The following is a 23159-nucleotide window of genomic DNA, read 5'->3' as shown; positions in this document are numbered from 1 at the left end:
GGTGTGGCCAAAAAAAAAAACCGCCCTGTTGCCGTCGAGTCGATTCTGACTCATGGTGACTCCATCTGTAACAGTTACAAAGTAGAACTGCTCCATAGGGTTTTCATGGCTGTAATCTTTGCGGAAGCAGACTGCCAGACCTTTCTTTTGTGGCACCACTGGGTGGTTTCGAACCGCCACCTTTTAGGTTAGCAGTTGATCGAAAAGGGCTTTTGCCACCCAGGGACCTTCTGGTATGACCATACTGGTTGTAAAATACTGAAAATTTCTCTCAAATGTGAAAAGTAAAGCCGCAAAGCTTTTAGGAGATACCATAGGAGAAATCCATGACCTTAGAGAAGCCCAAGCTTTCTTAAACAGGACACAAATATGCTAACCACACAAGGTAGGCGTAATAGTCCTCTAAAGATATTCATGTCCTAACCCTCAAAGCCTGTAAATAGGTTACATGGTAAACGGGAATCAAGATGTGTAGATAGAATTAAGAATGCTAATTAGCTGACCTTGAGATAAAGAGATTATTTTGGATTATCTAGGTAATTGCAAGAGTCCTTATAAGTGGAAGAGGGAGGCAGAAGAGAGAGAATCAGAGAAACAGCAGTATAAGAAGAACTTGCCTACCATTCCTGACTTTGAAGATGGAGGAAGGGGCCACAAGCCAAGGAATGTTGGCCACTCCTAGAAGCTGGAAAAGGCAAGAGAGCAGATTCTTCCCTAGAACCTCAAGAGAAGAATGCAGCCCTTCTGACACCTTGATTTTAGCCCAGTGAGACCTATTTTGGACTGCTGACTTCCAGAACTGTAAAATAATAAATTTGTGTTGTTTTAAGCCACTAAATGTGTAGTAATTTGTTACAACAGCAATTGGGAACTAAAATACCACAAAAGAAAATAATAATAATAATTTGGACTATATTAAATCAAAAACTTTTTTATCAAAAGACACCATTAGGAGAGTATACGGCCAACCCATAGAGCAGAAGAAGATATTTTCAATGCATATATCTGAGAAAGGACTCATATCCAGAATATTCAATAAACTCCTACAATTATTAAGGAAAAAAAAAGACAACCCAATAGAAAAATACACAAAAGGTTTGAATAGATTTCATAAAAATTGCTCAACGTCATTGCCCATCAAGGAAATGCACAATAAAACGACAGTGAGATAACACTATACACCACTGGAATGGCTAAAATAAAAGGACTGATAACATCAAGTGCTGACAAGGATGTGGAGCAACTGGAACTCTCATGCATTGCTGGTGGGAATGCAAAGTGATACAGCTGCTTTGAAAAACTATTTGGCAGTATTTACTAAATACCTTCTGACCCTGAAATTCCACCCCTAGGTGTAAACCCAACACAAATGCATGTGGGTGTTTGCCAAAAGTTATGTATTAGATTGTTCATAGCAGTATTATTGGTCATCACCCAAATTTGAAACAACACAAATGCTCGGGAACAGTAGAATAGATAATTTGTGGTATATTCATACAAAAGAATACCAAAAGCAATGAGAAACAATAATCTACAACTATGCACAACAATATGGGCGAATCTCACAAACATAATGCTAAGTGAGAGATGGCAGACCTAAGAGCACACATGTTATGATTCCATTTACAAAGAACTTAAAAACAGGCAAAACTAATCTGTGGGGTTAGAAGTCAGGATAGTGGTTCCTTTTGGGGGTGTAGTGATTGAATGGGGGCCCAAGGGGGATTCTGGGGTGCTGGTAATGTTTCTTAATCCAGATGCTGAATACACAAGGGTGTATTCAGTTTGGGAATATGTTTTGAGGTATATACTTACAGTTTTACAGTTTTCTGTATGTAAGTTATATACCTCAATTGTAAGTTCAAAAAATATTAAGCAACTTCTATACCACTGAGGAAATACCCATTTCTCAAGCCTCCCAAAGTCCACCCCAACCCCTACACATCCCCTCTGTCTCCAGAAAATCCAGGTCTCCTTCCCTCACCTGGGGAGACCCGGCCAGACTTCCTCAGGCCAGCAGTCCCAGCTGATCACGGGTGAAGCCTGGAGAGAATCCTAAGATGGCATTGTTGCCATCTTGGCATCTCTAGAAATAACTACTCAAAATCTTGCAAAACATCTGAGCACAGAAAGGAGGCTCATTTCTCTTCCAGAAGGCTCGGAGACACCACAGACCCTGGGCTCCCCCCACTCCCTGTCCGGAGGGCACCTTAACCGTAGTCCCTCTGCTGAAGCTGAAGCACATCTCCCTTTTCTGTCTTTAATGAGATCAGCTGCCAGCAGCCCCTGTGCTTATTTTGAAATCATCATTAGCAAATGCTTTGCAGAGTGAGGAGTTTGGCAGAAGCAGCAGCCTCACCCAGAGAAGTAGGCCCATCTTTCCTGCTCAGCAGCTGCCTGCAAAATGTTTGTCCCCCGCTAAGTACCAGCACGTTATATGAATAATAAAGGCTCATAATAGTGCTTTTCTGCAGAGCCAGTCCAGGTGATGCTTCCTGTTTAGGAGTGTGTGTGCCTAGGTGGGTATGAGGGGAGAGTGTGTGATGTGATCATGTGTTTGTGTGAGGAGGGCGTGCAGTTGTTGTGCTTGTGTGTATGTACACATGTGCACGTTTGTGCGTGCTGTGCATGCGTGTATTAGTTTCCTATTGCTGCTGTAACAAATCACAACAAACTTAGTGACTCAAAACAACAGAAATTTATTATCTGACAGTTCTGGAGGGCAGAAATCCAGAATGAGTAGACAGGGCTGTGTTCCTTCTGGAGGCTGTAGCAGGGGAATCTGTTTCCTTGTCTTTTCCAGCTTCTAGAGGCCGCCTGCATTCCTTGACTTGTGACTTCTTCCTCCATCTTCAAAGCCAGCACTGTAGCATCTTCAAACCTCTCTCTCTCCTGCCTCTCTCTTTCCCTACAAGAACCCTTGTGATTACATTGGGCCCACCCAGATAACCCAGAATAATCGCCCCATCTCAACATCCTTAGTTTAATAATACCTGCAAAGTCCCTTTTGCCATGTAAGCTAACATATTCACAGATTCTGGTGACTGAGATGTGGACATCTTTGGGGGCCATTATTCTGTCTCATGCAGTGTGTTAGTGTGGGTGCACAGACGTGTGTGTGTGTGTGTGTGTGTGTGTGTGAATGTGTGCGCACAGGGTATGTGTGCACGAGTGTGGGGGAGCGCAGAGCCTGCAGAGCTGCGTGCTGGGTAACTAAGGCTCCTCCATGCTCACAGCATTCCGGCACAGCCAAGCATGCGGCCGCCATCTGCCACTGTCCCCACAAAGCCTCCCTTTACAGCCCAGCTGCAGCCAGCCGGGTGGCCTTCTCCCTCCAGCCGGGAGGGAGAGGGGAGCTTTGCATCTTTCAGCTTCGGGGTAAGTTTTGCCGTGTAACCAAAGGCTTTGCGAAGCCCTGGCTGCGTACTCGGGGATCTGGCCCACACTGGGGCCAGGCCCAGGCGCTGGCAGTGCCCAGGGCCCCTGCTAGAGAGATGCATGGCCTGGGTGAGGGGAGGTGGCCCAGCCCACCCTCAGCAATCATTCCGTTCAATTGCTCTTTAATGGGCCCCTCCAGCAGAAGACACTAAGGCAGGTTCATCATCTGTATTCACGAGGAGCCACTGGGTGCATTCCCAGGCCCCGCCAGCCTCCCGTCTCCACTAGCTTGGCTGGGGTTGGCATTTTACAAACTGCAAATGCATCTGCCTTCATAAATGCATCATTTGTTTTCAAAACTGGGGTTCCTCTTGAAGAGTTTATTAGTAACGATAAAACAGTAACAACCTACCGGTGTTTATGCCGGGCTTACCTTCCAAGCCCCTTTCTAAACCCTGTGCACATGTTATCTCTTTTAACTCTCATGCCAACCCCATGAGGAAGGTGTGATTACATGCCCATATCGTGGATGAGGAGACTGGAGCTGAGAAAGCCGCGAGGGAGCAGGTGCCACGGCTTGGGCGCAATCCGGTCTGGCTCCAGAGCCCTCCTAGAAGTAACCCTGGCTGCCTACCGGGCATGAGCAAGCCTGTATGGCCAGAGAGCCATTCTCTGCTTAGGCTTGCCTCTCGCTGGGAGTTTTCCTCTAAAATGCCCCTCGCCCTGGGAAAGCGGGGAGAGCAGCCACTGAGCCCAGGTGTGGAGCTGTGTCTCTTTTGGTTTCAGGTAAGTTTTGCCGTATAACCAATGGCTTTGGGAAGCCCTGGCTGCGTGCTCCGGGATCTGGCCTGTGCGGCCCTGAGGAAACGATTTGCCCTTTCTGGGCCTCAGCCCCTCATCTCTAAAGTAGGGGAGCTGGACCCTGTGGTCTCTTGGTCTTCCAGAGCTGACCTTGCAGGGCTCCAGAAGGGACTGTGGCTAGTCAAAGGGCTGCTGGGGACGTTGCTGAACCCTTGGGGTGGTCCCAAAGCCCTCGGCATACCTAAACTCCTCCTCAGAGAGTGGACGCAACTCTGGGGAGGGGATTAGCCTGAGGGAATGGTCTCCTGCTGTCTTTCAAGGATAGAGGATATTCTGAGGTTAGAGATTTTACACCTGATTTTCTTTCCTTAAAAACCAATAAATTGATACATAAAATATAATTACCATAGGAGCAGTGGTGGTTCAGTGGGAGAATTCTCGCCTTCCACGAGGGAGGCCCGAGTTCAATTCCTGGCCAATGTAGCTCATGTGCACCCACCACCCAGCTGTCAGTAGAAGCTTGTGTGTTGCTCTGATGCTGAACAGGTTTCAGCAGAGCTTCCAGACTAAGGCGGACTAGGAAGAAAGGCCCGGCGATCTACTTTTGAAAATCCGCCAGTAAAAACCCTATCGGTCACAGCAGCCTGATCCCCTTGTGCATGGGGTCCCCTTGAGTTGGGGGCTGACTCAACGGCAGCTTACAACAGTGAACAGAGCTGGAAGCAGCTTGGGAAGAAAATACGGAGTGACTGCTAAAGGGTACGGGGTTTCTTTTGGGGTGAAGCAAATGCTTAAAATTGGCTGTGGTGATGGTCGCACAACTTGGTAAATATACTAAAAACCACTGAATTGTACATTTTAAATGGGTGAGTTGTACGGTATGTGAATTATCGCAATAAAGCTTTTTTTTTTTTTAAATCTGTGCACATTAAATTTAAAAAAAAAGTTTGTGAATTTGTTACCTCCACATGGAAAGTAGCATAAGAAGAATAATGAAAGTACATTCACGTACTTTCGTCAACTTTCTAGCCATATCTATTTCTAATACTGTGTCCCTCATATTTTCCTGAAGAATGGGTGTGTTTTTAAAAATATGAATTGCATTTTATATTAATACAGTGGAAATTGTTGACACCCCCAGTGGTCTCTTCTCTGGAGATCAGAATATTTTTAATGCGAACACAGTTTCTCTGCAGAGGTACCTGGTATACTCAGAGCAAATCCTGCTAAAGGGAGAGTGGTCTCAACTCTAATTTCTTTAGATAGGAATTAATTAACTATTTTGATTCAAACATTTTCATGGGTACCGTCTTTTAACCCGCATTTAGGATATCTTCTTTTAACAAATATGAATGAAAGAATAAAACTCATCACATAAGTTGACTTTGTAAATTTTTTTAACATTTTGCCAAATGTAGATGCCACAAAACCGTAAACTGTATTTCCTTCGATCCAAGTGCAAAACATAAATTTGCTCAATTAAAATAAGAGCTTCATCAAAGCAGTCTTCCCTCCAGTTAAAGCAGTCCAAAGAAAAATTATAAAATTTCTAAATGAAATCCTGCCCACCATTTCAGCCCTCATCACTTTTTGCATTTGTTCATCTCCTCCCTTGCTTTTGAGAGCTAAATGCAATTATCTTGCAGTGTGCAATAACTGGAATTGCCTAAAAGCTTTGTTTTCAATACCTGAAATGTGATAAAAAGCTTCAAAAGTTAAAGTCTACTTTTACGTCTGTGTTAGACACTCTGAGTAAAGATTTTTAATTGCTTTTGAACAATATCAAGAGGACTCCTTCACAAAATGTCCAATTCCATTGTAGACACTTAAAATGATTTACAAAGTAATTCTTCAAGGGCTAAAACAGTTTAAAATTCCACTGATGACAGATAGCAAAAAGGGGAAACTGAGCTTGCAACCTGTGCCCGCCCCCCACAAAAATCAATAACACTGATCTTGTCTTTAAAGTTTGATATTTTGTCCATTACGGATTTTTTCTATTAATTTTGATTTTTTTTTAAATAATTGCATTAAAATATTTATCTTGATTACTGAGCTTTTTGGCAACCTTAAGCTTTGTACCCAAGGGGAGCGTCCCACATGCCTCACCCTAGTCCTAGCTCTGCTGCCATGTTGGAATAGGTTTTATATTCAACACCAGCTCAGTCACAAAAATTCTGTAGTATAATTACTCTGTATGGTTATATATTTTGACAACTACTGATTCCATTTCAGCTGATATAACATCTCAGCTTGTTTTATCCCAGTTTTGAATTATATGTGTACCACACCAATTCCAAGTTCATTTACGCACCATGGGTTTCCTAATTGGGTATGAATATCGTTTCTACCATGCTGCTTTGTTCTACCAAGATGTGTATTCATATTATCACTGCTAACAGCAATCATTCTGTTTTCAATGTTGAGCTTTTTAACTGAATTTACAAGCATACTCACATCAGCTGTTTCACCCTCACCTGAATGCACTTCCAAAAGCTTGACTGTGATTCCATTATCGGAATTAACTGATCTTCTATTTGAAGCAACGGAGGACCTTGATTTAAAACTGCCAAGGGATGACATGTTTGGTTGCAAGGAACAGAGGCCCTCTCAAACTAGCTCAAGGCAGGGGGGTTTGCGGTGGGGACAGCTCTACTGGGAGCTAGGAGGGAAGCTCATGGAGATTTGAACTGGAGCTCCCATGGGCTGGGTTGCTGAGAGACCAAGCAAAATCTAGGGCAAGCCCAAGCACCCAGATCACTCCCTGAATATCTGCTTCTTTTTGTTCTGCTCCCAATTACAAGTTCTTTCCATACCGTCAGGGCAAGTTCATGAAACAGGGAATCTGATTGGCCTAGATAATATTTTGAGCCAGGGCATGCATTGCTGGCCAGCCTGTGGATTGGCTGACCGTGGATTGAGTACTGGCCTTTAATCCAATCAGCTGAGACCAAGAGGCAAGGGATGGTGCAGGATCACTTGAGACCCAGCATGGCCACCTGGAGTACATGGACATTTTCCTTGGAGGGGTTTGTGGCTGTGGCTTTGGTGGGCCCTGATTGGTGGCCCTAGCTGCTACCAGTCCTCAGCTCCAGGCAGCTCTTCTCTCTACTGATGGCCCGTCTGACATTGATGCCCTCAGCTCCATTACTGGACATTCTGGAAGGGAAAATGTGTCCTCTGTAGTAATCAGCTCTTCTCTACCCTGACGACATTCCCAGAATTACCCAGAGGAAACCACCAGCCTCTGCTGATATGGTCTTGACCTTGCCTCAAGACCACAACAGCTCATGTCTATGGAGCCCTTGCAGAACATTCCCCAGCCTCCCTCAGCCCCTCACATGGGTGGCCAACGCCAATGAGATGTGAGGGGAGATTGTTGAGTGACATTTCCAATAAAGCACTTCAAAGGGGGCATGTGCCTCTGACCCTCCCTTCTCCAGGATTGTGGGTGCTCTGTAACAGCCAGAACAGCCAACATGGGACCATGAGTGACAAGAAGGATTCTGGGTCACCAGTAGTTTTGAGGACATACTGTACCACCACTGGGTTGCCTACCTCCATCTTTCTTTTACTCAAAGGAAGAAAAAAGAAGGCTTAATATGTTTTAGTCAATGTTTGAGAATCAACCAGAACATCATTTCTAGCTGATTCAGCATCCAAATTTCTCTTTTTCCACTGAATTTGGTGCAGGCTAATTTGATGGAGGAGTCCTGGTGGTGCAGTGGTTAAGAGCTCAGCTGCTAACCAAAAGGTTGGCAGTTGGAATCCGCCAGCCGCTCCTTGGAAACCCTATGGGACAGTTCCACTCTGTCCTACAGGGTTGCTCTCAGTCGGAATCGACTCGATGGCAACAGGTTTGGTTTTTTGTATGTTTAATTTGATGGAGCCACCAAGAGGAATGTGTCCGGCTCAGGGTGGTGACCTCTGTCCCTTCATTTGTTTCTCATCCAAGGAGAAGTAGCCCTTAGATACAGAACACGGTTCTAGAAATCATGAGGAAGGAGGATTCACATCCCAACCCTGCATGAACTCCTACTGCAATGGGGCAGGGAGACAAGGGATGTTTATTAAGCATTTGCTATGGGCAAGAGGCTTTAGTTGTTACGATTTATTTAATGCTCACAAGAACCTTGTGAGGTAGGTGTACATTCTGTTTTATCCCTTAGGAAACTGGGCTTGAGAGGGGCTAAGTGACTTGCCAGGGTCATACCGCTAGAGCTGGGAACCGAGCACAGACCATCTTACCCGACCGCCCTGCTCTCTCCACTGCACTGCACTGCCCTTTGCAGTCCGGGGCAGCACTCTCTCTCTTTTGGGGAATTGCTCCTCCCTTCCTCGAACCCTGTGATTCTAATGGGGCTGTCAGTCCCAAGCCCTCAAGGATTGGTACAGAATGCAGGCGGGGCCAATTAGTAGCCTTCCCTGGAACTTTCTGAACTGAAATGAAGGGCAGAGGGGGCGTCTCCTTATGAGAGTGGAGCTTCGAGATGTGAGGCCATGTTTGGCACGTGGAGGAAGCCAGTCTTCAGTGAGAATGATGTTGAGGTTCAGAGACAGCCTGACAGAGTCTTCCCCGCCCCTGAGACAGCTGCGTGGCTTGGTTGTGTGCTCCCACACATTTTTGATTGAGCCAATTTGAATTGGATTTTTGTCACATAGCTGCTAATGGGAATGCAATAACCGGCAGCATCTACTAAAGCTGAACACAGGCATAACCTATGACCCAGCAATTCCACTCCTGGATCTATGCCCAACCGAAGTGAGTGCACATGGATACCTAAAGACTTGTGCTAGAAAGTATTACTAGCAAACTATTCCTAACAGCCCCAAACTGGAAACAACCCAAATTTCCATCGACAGGGTTATAATAGATAAATAAATTGTTGTACGTTTATACAATGGGATTCCGTACAGCAACGAGAATAAACTACTTAACAACTACACACAAGAATATGATTGGATCTCACAGGCAGTAGACTGAGTAAAAGCAGCAGGACATGAAAGAGTACATACTGTACTTTCTCTTCATATGAAATGAAGAATGGGCAAAACTCATCAATGGTAATAGAAGTCAGAATAATCATGACCTTTGGGGACAGAGGAGGTACTAACTGGGAAGAGGACACAAGGATATGTTCTGGATTTTTATTAGAATGGTAGTTACATTTGTAAAAGGTCATTGGGCTGTACATGTAAGATTAGAGCATGTGGTACACTTTACCATATGTATGTCAAACCTAAAAAATAAAACAAGATCGGCTTGTAAAACACTTAAAACCGAAAAAAAAAAAAAAAAAAAAAATCTGTTGCCATCTAGTCAATGCCAACTCATAGTGACCCTATAGGACAGAGCAGAACTGCACCATAGGGTTTCCAAGGAGCTGCTGGTGGATTCAGACTGCCAATCTTTTGGTTAGCAGCCATAGCTCTTAACCACTGCGCCACCAGGGCTCCATAAAACTCTTAGCCCTTATAAAATACTTACGCGGCCATATACATGCAAGGAATGGTTGCTTCAATTGTCATTCCACTGCATTTGAGTATATGGGAGAACTTTTTCAAAGCTGGGTTCTAACTGTCTCGGGGTTCAATAAGTTGATATTTTGAAATATGTTTCTGCATCAGTATGGAAAGCAGAGAGAAAAAAGAAAGAGAGAAGGACCCTGTTGTAAAGTATTTGTTGTGAGTCCTTTGAAAATGACAGTCTTGCAGGGAAGGTTTTTATTCATGTTCCTCTAAGAGATCTGAACAGCTCTGAGCTTCAGCCTCAAAAGCACTGCTGGGGGCGGGGGGGAAGCAGATCCCAGGGACGCAGCTCCTAGGCAACTCACGGATCCTCATGCTCCCCACGTGTGTTTCTGATTCTGAGTGTAACTTTGCCATATGTCATGGATTGAATTGTGTCCCCCCAAAATATCTGTCAACTTGGCTGGGTCATGATTCCCAGTATTGTATGACTGTCTACCATTTTGTAATCTGATGTGATTTCCTTACGTGCTGTAAACTCTATCAATATGATGTAATAAGATGGATTAGTGGCAGTTATATTGATGAGAACTACAAGATTAGATAGTGTCTTAAGCCAATCTCTTTTGAGATATAAATTGAGATATAAAAGAAAGAAGCGAGCAGAGACACATGGAAACCTCATACCACCAAGCAAGCAGTGCCAGGAGCAGAGCACATCCTTTGGACCTAAGTTTCCTGTGCTGAGATGCTCCCAGACCAAGGGAAGATGGATACATCACAAAGAACTTCCTCCAGAGCCGACAGAGAGAGAAAGCCTTCTCCTGGAGCTGATGCCCTGAATTTGGATTTGTAACCTACTAGACTGAGAGAATAAACTTCTCTTTGTTAAAGCCATCCACTTGTGGTATTTCTGTTATAGCAGCACTAGATGACTAAGACACCATACTAAACCTCCAGTTACATTCAATTCTCATCATAGACATTCCCAAAGTGGGGTGGAGCAGGAGTCCCAAAAAGCAGAGAGAGGAGCAGAAAAGAAGACACTGGAAGCTGGTTTTAGAGACTTCACTTTGTCTAAGACAATAGTAAGACGGAGCCACGGTTGTAAAACTTCCTCTTCTGTGCCAGGCATTTTATAACCTTGATTTCACTTCATCCTTCCAGCATCCCTGAAGGGTAGTATCATTACCCCCATTTTACAGGTGAGAAGATTGAGGCTCAGAGAAGTTGATTGACATACCCAAGGCCACACGGTGAATACCCGATTGGCCCACGTCCTTCTTGCCCCACCCCAGTCATTCTCCCCAGTGCAGCCAGAATGATCTGTTTTTCTTTAATTGTGGAAATTATATATAACAAAACATTTGGCACTTCAACCATTTTCACGTCCACCTCTGGGACATTAATTACGTTCACCGTGTTGTGCAACCATCACCGCTATCCGTTTCCAAATTTTTCTATCAGCAGAATGATCGTTTTTATACATGATTCCAATCATGCCTCTCTGTTCCAAACCCTTCAGTGTGTTCCCACTGCTGTTATAGAAAAACCCAGGACTCACCATGGCCCCTGCCTCCCTCACATCCCTTGGCCTTTTGCTGCTGCCACATTGCCCTCAAAGATTTGTGCTTCCTTTTACCACAGAACCCTCAGCCCCTACTGCCCCCTCCGCCCAGAATCCCCCATCCCACTCTCTTCCCCTGGTTAACTCCCTGATCCTTTGGGACGCAGCCCAAATGTCACTTTCTTTCACTCAACTTAATGTCTTGAATATAAACCAAAAACAAAGCAGTTGCCTTCAAGACAATTCCAGATTATGGAGACTCCAAATGTGTCAGAGTAGAACTGTGCTCCATAGGGTTTTCAGTGACTGATTTTTCAGAAACAGATCACCAGGCCTTTCTTCCAAGGTGCCTCTGGATGGGTTTGAACTGCCAACCTGTCAGTTAGTAGTTGGGCATTTAAGGCCTTTGTACCACCCAGGTTCTTGCCTTTGATATAGGTGGTTTCATTGCATTTCCCTAATGGCTGAGGACGCTGAGCATCTTTCTCTGTGGTTATTTTCCATCTGTATATCCCCTTTAGTGAAGCATGTGTTCAGTTATTTTACCCATTTTGAAATTGGGTTCTTTTGTTACTGTTGAGTTTGGAGAGTTCTTTATGTATTCTGGATACAAGTAGTTTGCTGGATATAGATTTACAAACATTTTCTCCATGTCTGAAGGTTGTCATTTCATTTTCTAAACAATGTCTTTTGCAAAACAAAAGTTTTGAATTTTGATAGCCTAGTTTGTCAATTTTTTTCTTCTATAGATTTTGCTTTTAACATCTAAGAACTCTTTGCCAAACCCCAGTTATGAAAATGTTCTCCTATATTTTCTTCTTAAAAAATGTATAGCACTTGTACAAGGAAAGGTCATGGAAGCTCCATAGACACATCCAAACTCCCTGAGGGACTGAATTGCTGGGCGGAGGGCTGTGGGGACCAGGGTCTCGGGGAACATCTAGCTCAATTGGCATATCACAGTTTATAAAGACAATGTTCTACACTCTACCTTGGTGAGTAGCGTCTGGGGTCTTAAAAGCCAGTGAGCAGACATCTAAGATACTCCACTGGTTTCACCCCTTCAGGAGCAAGGAGAATGAAGAGAGCAAGATACAATGAAAAGATTAGTCCAAAGGACTAATGGACGATAGCTATCACCGCCTCTACCAGACTGAGTCCAGTACAGCTAGATGGTGCCCGGCTACCACCACTGACTGCTCTGACCAGGATCACAATACAGGGTCCGGGACAGAGCTGGAAAAGGATGTAGAATAAAATTCTAACTCACAAAAAAAGACCAGATTTACTGGCTTGACAGACTGGAGAAACCCCAACAGTATGGCCCCCGGACACCCTTTCAGCTCAGTGGTGAAGTCGCTCCCGAAGTTCACCATTCAGCCGGGGATTGGACAGCCTCATAAAACAAAACAGGACTAATGAGGCACAGCAGTCCAGGGACAGGGACTGGAAGCCAGGAGGGGACAGGAAAGCCGGTGACAGGGAACCCAAGGTTGAGTAAGGACAGTGTTGACATGTCGTGGGGTTGTTAACCATTGTCATAGGGCAATATGTGCACTAGCTGTTTAATGAGAAACCATTTATTCTGCAAACCTTCATCTAAGGTACAAAAAAAAAAAAAAGGAATTATCTATGTGCGATCAAATGGACAACAGCAACTCAAAAGGTCTGATGGGAAGCCTAGGGGGCAGTGAGTTGAAGATAATGGTGATGGAATAATTTGGGAAAGGATAGTGAGAAGAGCAGCACAACTGGAAGAATGTAATCGATGTCACTGAATTGTACATGTAGAAATTTTTGAAATGGTGTATCTTTGGCTATGTATATTTTCACCAAGAAAAAAAAAAGGTCGAGAAGGGAGAGGGCTGACATGTTGTGGGGTTGTCAACCAATGTCATAGAACAATATGTGTACTGACTGTTTAATGAGAGACTATTTGTTCTGTAAACCTTCATCTAAAGTACAATAAAAAAAATTTTTTTTAAATGTATAGCTTTACATTTACATTTAGATCTATGATCCATTTTGAGTTAAATTTTGTGTAAGATAAGTTTTCGGTTGCGGTTTATGCTTTTTGCATATGAATGTCTAAACATTCAACACCATTTGTTGAAAAGTTATCCTTTCTCCATTGAAATGTCTTTGCACTTTTATAATAAATCAGTGTGTGCATTCATTTCTGAACTCTTCTGTTCCATACATCAATGTGTATATATCTTTGCTGATAACTACACTGTCTTGATAATTACAGCTTTATAGTAAATCTTAAAATTGGGTAGTGTGAGTTAGTGTGAGTCCTCCAACTTCATTCTTCTTTTTCCAAATTATTTCGCAGGACTGGGCAGTGTTTCCTTCTGTAGTACATAGGGTTGCTATGGGTCGGAACCGACTTGATGGCATCTAACAACAAGAAGCAATGAACAATTGGAAACTGAAACTAAAAAATAACGTTTTGCAATAGTTCCAAAAAATGAAAGCATTAGGTAGAAATCTTACAAAACATGTGCAGGATCTGTGCTGAAAACTGCAAAACACCAGTGAAAAAAAAAAAAAAAGGACACCTAAATAAATGGGGGGACAAACTATGTTCATGGACTGAAAGATTCAACATAGCTCAATAGACTCAAACAGATCAATAAATTTAACACAATTCCAATCAAAATGTCGGCAGGACTTTTTCGTAGGTAGAGAAGCTGATTTTAATATTCATATGAAACTAAATAACAACAACAAAAAACCCCAAACCAGTTGCCATTGAGTTGATTCAAACTCATGGGGACCCCAGATGTGCAGAGTAGAACTGGGCTCCATCGAATTTTCAAGGCTGTGATCTTTCAGAAGCAGATCACCAGGCCTTTCACGATGCCTCTGGGTGGGCTTGAACTGCCAACCTTTATAGTTAATAGTCAAGCACTTCACCGTTTGCGCCACCCAGGGACAACTTATATGGAATTTGTTGTTGTTGTTAGGTGCCGTCAACTCAGTTCCTACTCACAGCGACCCTATTTAGAACAGAACGAAACACTGCTCGGTCCTGTGCCATCCTCACAATCGTTGTTATGCTTGAGCTCATTGTTGCAGCCCCTGTGTCAATCCATCTCAGTGAGGGTCTTCTTCTTTCTCACTGACCCTCTACTTTACCAAGGATGATGTCCTTCTCCAGGGACCAGTCCCTCCTGATGACATGCCCAAAGTATGTGAGATGCTTCTAAGGAGCATCCTGGCTGTACTTCTTCCAAGACAGATGTGTTCATTCTTCTGGCAGTCCATGGTATATTCAATAGTCTTTGCAAACACCACAATTCGTAGGTGTCAATTCTTCTTCAGTCTTCCTTATTCATCATCCAGCTTGCGCATGTATATGAGGCGACTGAAAATACCACGGCATGGCTCAGGCACACCTTAGTGCTCAAAGTGACATCTTTGCTTTTTAACACTTTAAACAGGTCTTTTGCAGCAGATTTGCCCAATGCAATGCATCGTTTGATTTCTTGAGTGTTACTTCCGTGGGCGTCGATTGTGGATCCAAGTAAAATGAAATCCTTGACAATTTCAATCTTGTCTCCCTTTATCATGATGCTGCTTATTGGCCCAGTTGTGAAGATGTTTGTTTTCTTTATGTTAAGGTGTAAGCCATACCGAAGGCTGTAGTCTTTGATCTTCATCAGTAAGTGCTTCAAGTCTTCTTCACTTTTGGCAAGCAAGTTTGTGTCATCTGCATATTGCAGGTTGTTAGTGAGTCTTCCTCCAATCCTGATGCTGCGTTTTTCTTCATATAGTCTAGCTTCTCGGATTATTTGCTCAGCATACAGATTGAATAAGTATGGTGAAAGGATATAACCCTGACACACACCTTTCCTGACTTGAAACCATGTAGTATCCCCTTGTTCTGTTCAAATGACTGCCTCTTGGTCTATGTACAGGTTCCTAATGGGCACAATTAAATGTACTGGATTTCCCATTCTTTGAAATGTAATCCATAATTTGTTATGATCCACACAGTCGAATGCCTTTGCATAGTCAATAAAACACAGGTAAACATCTTTCTGGTATTCTCTGCTTTCAGCCTGGATCCATCTGACATCAGCAATGATATCCCTGGTTGCACGTCCTCTTCTGAATCTGGCCTGAATTTCTGGCAGTTCCCTGTTGATGTACTGCTGCAGCCGCTTTTTAATGATGTTCAGCAAAATTTTACTTGTGTGTGATTATTAATGATACTGTTCGATAATTTCTGCATTCAGTTGGATCACCTTTCTTGGGAATATGCATGAATATGAATCCCTCCCAGTTGGTTGGCCAGGTAGCTAGCTGTCTTCCAAATTTCTTGGCATAGACGAGTGAGCACTTCCAGCTCTGCATCCATTTGTTGAAACATCTCAATTGATATTCCGTCAATTCCTGGAGCCTTGTTTTTCACCAGTGTCTTCAGTGCAGCTTGGACTTCTTCCTTCAGTACTGTCAGTTCCTGATCATATGCTGCCTCTCAAAATGTTTGAACTTCAACCAATTCTGTGTATTCCTTCAGTCTTCTTTTGATGCTTCCTGCATTGTTTAATATTTTTCCCATAGACTCCTTCACTATTGCAACTCGAGACTTGAATTTTTTCTTCAGTTCTCTCAGCTTGAAAAATGCCGAGCATGTTCTTCCTTTTTGGTTTTCTAGCTCCAGCATTTTGCACATGTCATTATATTACTTTACTTTGTCTTCTCCAGCCACCCTTTGAAATCTTTTGTTCAGTTCTTTTACTTCATCATTTCTTCGTTTTACTTTAGTTACTTGACATTCAAGAGCAAGTTTCAGAGTCTCTTCTGACATCCATTTTGGTCTTTTCTTTCTTTCCTGCCTTTTTAATGATCTCTTGCTTTCTTCATGTATGATATCCTTGATGTCATTCCACAACTCGTCTGGTCTTCGATCATTAGTGTTTTCAACGTGTCAAATCTATTCTTGAGATGGTCTCTAAATTCAGGTGGGATATACTCAAGGTTGTACTTTGGCTCTCATCCACTTGTTCTAATTTTCTTCAGTTTCAACTTGAATTTGCATATGAGCAATTGATGCTCCATTCCACAGTCAGCCTCTGGCCTTATTCTGACTGATGATATTGAGCTTTTCCACAGATGTAGTCGATTTGATTCCTGTGTATTCCATCTGGCGAGGTCTATGTGTATAGTCGCTGTTTATGTTGGTGAAAAAAGGTATTTGCAATGAAGAAGTCGTTGATCTTGCAAAATTCTATCATGTGATCTCCGGCATCATTTCTATCACCAAGGCAGTATTTTCCAACTACCGATCCTTCTTCTTTGTTTCCAACTTTTGCATTCCAATCACTAGTAATTATTAGCGCATCCTGATTGCATGTCCGATCAATTTCAGACTGCAGAAGCTGGTAAAAATCTTCAGTTTCTTCATCTTCAGCTTTAGTGGTTGGTGCGTAAATTTGAATAACAGTCGTATTAACTGGTCTTCCTTGTAGGCGTGTGGATATCATCTTATCGCTGACAGCATGTACTTCAGGACAGATCTTGAAATGTTCTTTTTGATGATGAATGCAACGTCATTCCTCTTCAAGTTGTCATTCTTGACATAGTAGACCATATGATCGTCCAATTCAAAACAGCCAATACCAGTCCATTTCAGCTCACTAATGCCTAGGATATCGATGTTTTTGCAGTCCATTTCATTTTTAACAATTTCCAATTTTCCTAGATTCATACTTTGTACATTAAACATTCCGATTATTAATGGATGTTTGCAGCTGTTTCTTCTCATTTTGAGTCATGCCACATAGCAAATGAAGATCCCAAATGCTTGACTCCATCCATGTCATTAAGATTGACTCTACTTTGAGGAGGCAGCTCTTCCCCAGTTGTCTTTTGAGTACCTTCCAACCTGGGGGGGCTCATCGTCCAGCACCACATCAGACAATGTTCCGCTGCTATTCATAAGGTTTTCACTGGCTAATTCTTTTCAGAAGTAGACTGCCATGTCCTTCTTCCTAGTCTGTCTTAGTCTGGAAACTCAGTTCATTGCTGGTATATAGAAATATGACGGATTTTTGTGTGCTGACCTCGTATCCTTCAGCCTTATAAAACTCTCTAAGTTCTAGCAGATATTTTGTAGATTCCTTGAGATTCCCTACATTGGCAATCTTGCCACCTGAAAATAGGGACAGTTTTGTTTCTTCCTTTCCAACCTGTAAGCTTTTATTTCTTTGTCTTGTCTTAATGCACTGACTATGACTTCCAGTTCAATGTTGAATAGGAGTGATGAGAGTGAACACCCTTGTCTCATACTTGATCTTAGGGGGGAAGCATTCAGTCTTTCACCATTATGTATGATGTAGGTTTTTGTATATTCTGCCCATCAGGTTAAGGAAGTCCCCTAGTCCTAAACTGCTGAGAGTTTTTATCATGAATGGATGTTGAATTTGTCTATGCGTTTTCTGCATTGACTGATAAGATCTTGTGGTTTTTCTTGTTTAGTCAGTTAATATAGTAGATTACATTGATTTTCAATGCCTTGCATTTCTGGGACAAATGCCACTTAGGTTTTTGGTTTTTATTGCTAGATTCAATTTGTTAATATTTTGTTGAGGATATTTATATCTATGTTCATGAAGGGTATTGAACTCTATTTGCCTTTTCTTGTACTATCTTTGTCTGGTTTTGGTATCAAAATAAAGCTGGTCTCATAAAATGAGTTGGGAAGTGTTTTCCATCGCATATACTTTTTGGAAGAGATTATGTGTGAAAAGATTGATCTGATTTTTTTTCTTTAAACATTTGGTAGAGTTTGCCAGTGAAACCATCTGGCATTTCTTTTTCAGAAGGCTTTTAACTATAAATTCAATTTCTTTAATAGACATAGGACTATTCAGGTTATCTACTTCTTCTTGGGTGGTTTTTTGGTAGTTTGTGGCTTTCAATAAATTGGTTTATTTTATGTAAGTTGTCAGTTTATGTTTATTGAGTTGTTCATATATCCCCATATTAGCTACAAATCGCTGCCTGTCTGCACTGCACAGCCATAAGACTGCTAGGAATGAGATACATACACTCACTGGCATCAGTCATTCTATGGATGCTACATTCATCTGTGATTGAGCTGGACACATGAGACACTTACACAGTGTTGGCAAAGTTAAAGGTATTATTACTTATAGAAAGCAAACAGTAAACAATAGCAACAGATTCTCAAAGGGGAAATACCCTTTCCCACATTACCCATGTCCATTCTTTTTTTTTTTTTTAATTTCAATGTTGTTCACTCCAGTTGTTTTTTTTTTTAATATTTTATTGTACTTCAGGTGAAGGCTTACAGAACAAATAGTTTCTCATGAAACAGTAGTACACATGTTGTTTTATGACATTGGTTAACAACCCCACAACATATTAACCCTCAAACTTCTCAACCTATTTTTTTTTTTTTTTTGGTGAAAATACACATAGCCAAAGATACACCATTTCAAAAATTTCTCCTTACACAGTTCAGTGACATTGACTACGCTCTTCCAATTATGCTGTTATTCTCACTTAAGATGAAGGCTTACAGAACAAAATAGTTTCTCATTTAACAGTTACTACCAATGTTGCCTATGACAATGGTTAACAATCTCACAACACATCAACAATATCCTTACTCAACCTTGTGTTCCCTATCACCAGCTTCCTTGTCCCCTTCTGCCTTCTGGCCCTTGTCACTGGACTCCTGTACCCCGTTAGTCTCATTTGATTTTACGGGGCTGTCCACTCCCAGGCTGAACAGTGAACCTCGGAGGTAACTTCACCAGTTAGCTAAAAGGGTGTCTGGGGGCCATACCTACCCATGTCCATTCTTATGTTGCTGGACAGACACGCCGTGGCTCAGGTCAGATGCTGTGTTCATGTCACTGCTGCCTCCAGCTACCACCACACTGCTTGGGGAGCCTGCATGATTTCTGAGGCTTCTGCTCTGTCACTGAGCCTCATTGGCCTCTGCTGCTGGTTCCCCTTATGCTCCCTGGGGCTGTGGGGCTCTCTTGCTGCCACACCACTGAGGCTCACACTGCCCAGGGTGTGGAGGTGCGCAGCCCCTGCACAAGGCACACTTAGGCTTCTCTTGCCCTGTACAAGCATTACAACTCTTTTAGCACTGCTTGCAACCACCTCCAACCTGCTGCAGGAAGACCTCTGCACAGACTCCTCCAAGGCAACCCCTGCGCAAAGCACATTCGGGCCTCTGCCCTGCACAGGTCAGTGTTACAGCTCTGTTAGCTCTGCCAACAAGTCTCCTGCCCAAAGGTACTCAGCTCTCTCTCCATGGGCCAGCAAGCCCATCACAGCCACCTCACTCCATGGGCCAGAAGCCCACCACCGCTGTCTCACAGTCTTCAGTGTTACAGCGCTCTCTTCTGGATCTAGGAGGTTCTCAGCACACGGAACTCGAGCTCTTGGTCCAAAGGACGTGCTCTGCTCCAGACTCTTCTTGATGATAGTGAGGTCTCCCTGAACCTCTAAGAGATTGGCCCTTATATAAGCCTACTCCTTGTCAATTTCAAGGCATGGTCCTCCCACCAGAACCACAAATGGATCAGTCCTCTTGGTAGACCACAAATCACTCAATTTGCATAGTAAACTGACCAATCCCTTGCAAGACTGTAGACCAGCCAATCATTTTGGGTAAGTTGGAAGACCATGGCTAGAAAGGCTATATAAAAGCAATTCATTGCACTGCATTAGCCTTATAATTGCATTCAGTAGGAAACAAAGTAGAGTATGCTTGCTCCATTTCTCCCAGAACTGACCCTCCATCCACTGGGTTTAAAAAAAAATTTTTTTTTAATTGTGGCAAAAGGCATATAACATAAAATGTGCCATTTGAGCCATGTTTAAGTGTGCAGTTCAGTGAGATGACTTACATTCACAATGTTGCATACCATCACTACTATTTCCAAAACTTTTTCATCACTGCAAACGAAAATTCTGTTCCCATTAAAACATCCATTGGGTTTTAATTTCAATTATATCTGTCATTTCTGAAAACTTTGATTCTTTTTCAAATTCACCTGATCAGTTTTGATAGTCTCTCATTCTTTTATTATATATTCAGTCACCTCTTTAATTTCTTTAAACAAATCAAACACTTGTTTTGTATTCTGTAACAGAGAATTCCAATATCTTCAGTTGCTGTAGTTCTGATTCAGCAGTTTTTCTGCTCTCATTTCATGTAGCATATTTCCTTTTGTGTTTAATGATTTAATTTTTTTTTTTTTTTTTTTCAGTGTGACCTCCTGTTCCTTGGAAATTTATCTGTGAGAACTCTTTGAAGCCTAGATTTAGTGTGTGCCTCCAGGGAAGATTTGCAGTTACTTCATCAGGCATCTGGGGAACAATTGAAACTATTTTTTGACTTAGTTTTTTTTTAGGGAGTGGGCAGCATCACAGTCACTGTCAGTTTTGGCTTTGGATACACTTGAGACTGGGCTTGCCCTACAAATTGTCAGGAAAGACTCTTCTTTCCTCTGCTCCAACCACAGTCAAGACAGAGGCAGACATATCTCTTTCCATGGGCTTTCCACCACTGATTGACTGACTGAAGATGTAGCTTTATGCTGTGGTCTTGTAATCCATTTTCCACCTTGCCTGGGCCCCAGGCATTATTCCTGTCCCATGAACTTGTGCAGCCTGTTAAAACCAGACTTTGGGGCACCACGAATGAGCAGATGCCCTTAGGGAAAATGCTGGCTCCAAAACTGATTTACACCTGTGAACTCAAGCCCTGATAATCACAAATGATTAAGTGCAAGACTACTAACTAAAAAGTTGGCAATTCAAACCCACCTAAAGCCCTGGTGATCTGCTTTCAAAAGGCCACAGCCTTGAAAACCTTATGGAGTGCAGTTCTACTCTGACACACATGGGGCCACCATCAGTTGGAACGGACTCAATGGCAACTGGTTTGGTTGGGTTTTTGTTTTTTTGTGAACTCAAGATTCTTGATGTTTCTGAACACTATTTCCCTCACTTTTCTGTCAGATAAGTCATGTTTTTAAAAAAAATTTTTTTTTAATTTTTTTACCCAACTTTTTAAGGTATTCTGTCCCAGGAGAAGTTCCTCTATACATCTACTCCACCATATCTTTGACTTTTGATAGGCGAGTTCATCCAGTTCATAGTTATTGTGGATAGCTGATAAACATAGTCTTATTCCTCCCATCAAATTTCATATTTTCTATTTATCATATTTGTTATATTTCTTCTTTTTGTCTATACATCTACTCTCTGGAAGTCGCATCTTTGATTTTTGATAGGCAAGTCGTCTAGTTCACATTTATTGTGATAGCTGATAAACTTAAGTCTTACTCCTCCCATCTAATTTCATATTTACTACTTTTTTTTTTCTCCCTCTTTCTCCTTTTCCTTTTCTGGCAAGTTTCTCTTTATTCCTATTTCAAATCTCATCATCATCACCATCACCACTTGCTTATTTAAACGCTCTATACGACTCTTCAATTTTGCTGCTGGTTTTGCCTGCTCATCTCCCCCTCTCCTTTAAGAAGACTTTAGAATCTTTTATTCTCTACTCTCCAAAACATCCCTTCCCTCAACGGATCTGTTGAGATAATTTAGAACAGCACAGTCCTAAAGAACTTTCTGCGGTGATGGAAATGGTCTATATCTGCCCTGTCCAATACAGTTGCCACCAGCCACATGTGGCCATTAAACAAAAAAATAAGTCTGTAGCCATCAAGCAGAATCTGACTCATAGCCACCCTATAGGACAGAGTAGAAATGCCCCATAGGGTTTCCAGTGAGTGGCTGTTGTATTCAAAATGTCAACCTTTTGGTTGGCAGCCAAGCTCTTAAACTCTACGCCAGCAGGACTCTATGTGGACACTGAGCCCTCAAAATATGGCTAGTACAACTGAGGAACTGAATTTTTAATTTTATTTAATTTAAAAATAGACATTTGTGACTAAACCAAACCAAACTCACTGCCGTTGAGTTGATTCCGACTCATAGCAACCATACGGGACAGAGTAGAACTGCTCCATAGGGTTTCCAAAGCTGTAGTCTTTACCGTGGAGCAACTGGTGGGTTCGAACCATTGACCTTTCGGTTAGCAGCCAAGCGCTTAACCACTGCACCACCAGGAATCCTTAGAGGATACCACCTTGGACAATAGATATTCAGGTTGTTTTATTTCTGACTATTCTAGAATTTCGGATAGAAAACCCCTGCATAAAACTGGGATCCCAAAGGACTATACCCTCAGTCAGTAAATTGGGAAAAAATGTTCACAGAAGACTTGTCTGTCTCTGTCTTGACTGAGGTTGGAGCACAGAAAAGAAGGGTCATTGCTACAATTTCTAAATATTAAGAGGTTTCTCTTACAGTATGGTTTTCTTTATTTCAAGTATCCCTACTTAAAACTTGTTGTTGTTCGGTGCTGTTGAGTGGGTTACGACTCATAGTGATTCTAGGAACAACAGAACAAAACACTGCCCAGTCCCGCGCCATCCTCACAATCATTGCTATGTTCGAGCCCATTGTTGCAGCCACTCTGTCAGTCCATCTGGTTGAGGGTCTTCCTCTTTTTCGCTGATCTCTACTTTACCAAGTATGATGTCCTTCTCCAGGGACTAGTCCCTCCCGATGACATTTCCAAAGTACATGAGAAGAAAGTCTCGCCATTCTCACTTCCAAGGAATATTCTGGCTGTACTTCTTCCAAGACAGATTTGTTAGTTCTCTGGCAGTCCACGGTGTATTTGATATTCTTCGCCAATACCATAATTCAAAGGCATCAATCATTCGATCTTCTTATTCATTGTCCAGCTTTCGCATGCATATGAGGCAATTGAAAATACCATGGCTTAGGACAGGTGCACCTTACTGCTCAAAGTTACATCTTTGCTTTTTAACAGTTTAAACAGGTCTTTTGCAGCAGATTTGCCCAA

Source organism: Trichechus manatus, unplaced genomic scaffold, assembly GCF_000243295.1.
Source record: "Trichechus manatus latirostris isolate Lorelei unplaced genomic scaffold, TriManLat1.0 scaffold00030, whole genome shotgun sequence".
Lineage (NCBI taxonomy): Eukaryota > Metazoa > Chordata > Mammalia > Sirenia > Trichechidae > Trichechus > Trichechus manatus.
This window is presented reverse-complemented; position numbering follows the sequence as displayed.